General features: G+C 49.9%; 1 protein-coding gene across 1 annotated transcript in view; it reads right to left on the reverse strand.

Moving 5' to 3' along the window:
• Positions 1-565, reverse strand: part of LOC119587126 (protein patched-like) — a gene marked incomplete at its 3' end in the record, with an annotated part of 106,921 nt that overhangs the window by 53,732 nt on the left and 52,624 nt on the right.

Below are 565 nucleotides of genomic sequence, written 5' to 3' on the forward strand. Positions count from 1 at the left end.
GACCCGCTGCCCGCCTGCCCCTCTGCCCGGCCGCGGCGCCCTGGCATGCTCTCTTCTATTGCCATGATGCCCTCTGCGTTGCCATGGTCATCAGCTTGCCAGTGTTTAATGCCATAACACTCCCCTTTTCTTGTCTTCTACGTTATCCATTTCTCGCCGTTCTCCGTTTTAGTAAGCAAAGTTGCAACAGGTATACAAAACATTCCGCATTATTTCCTCATCCCTCGTCTTCCTTAACCTCACACATTCTCCCTCTTTCTCCTCTTCTCGTCCTCGGCAAAGCAATAATCAGCAAGTTACCGACACCCCATTATAAATGTTCCGATCGTTTATTACAGGGTTTGGCGGGCTTTTTCTGGCAGGTTGGATCCTCCTCCGCAATAGCCCTCTAGCGGCCGCTCTGCTAACCGGAGAAATGAAATTGTCGAATTGATATGGCTTATTACCCCCGAGCTCTCTGAAATGTAATGCGACAAGCGTCCGTGCGCCGAGAACAAAACGTGATGGACGAAAATGAGATAAACAGACTTCGGGAAGAATGAGAGGGAGGGTGAAAGACAAGAGA

Source organism: Penaeus monodon, chromosome 22 (genome assembly GCF_015228065.2).
Source record: "Penaeus monodon isolate SGIC_2016 chromosome 22, NSTDA_Pmon_1, whole genome shotgun sequence".
NCBI lineage: Eukaryota > Metazoa > Arthropoda > Malacostraca > Decapoda > Penaeidae > Penaeus > Penaeus monodon.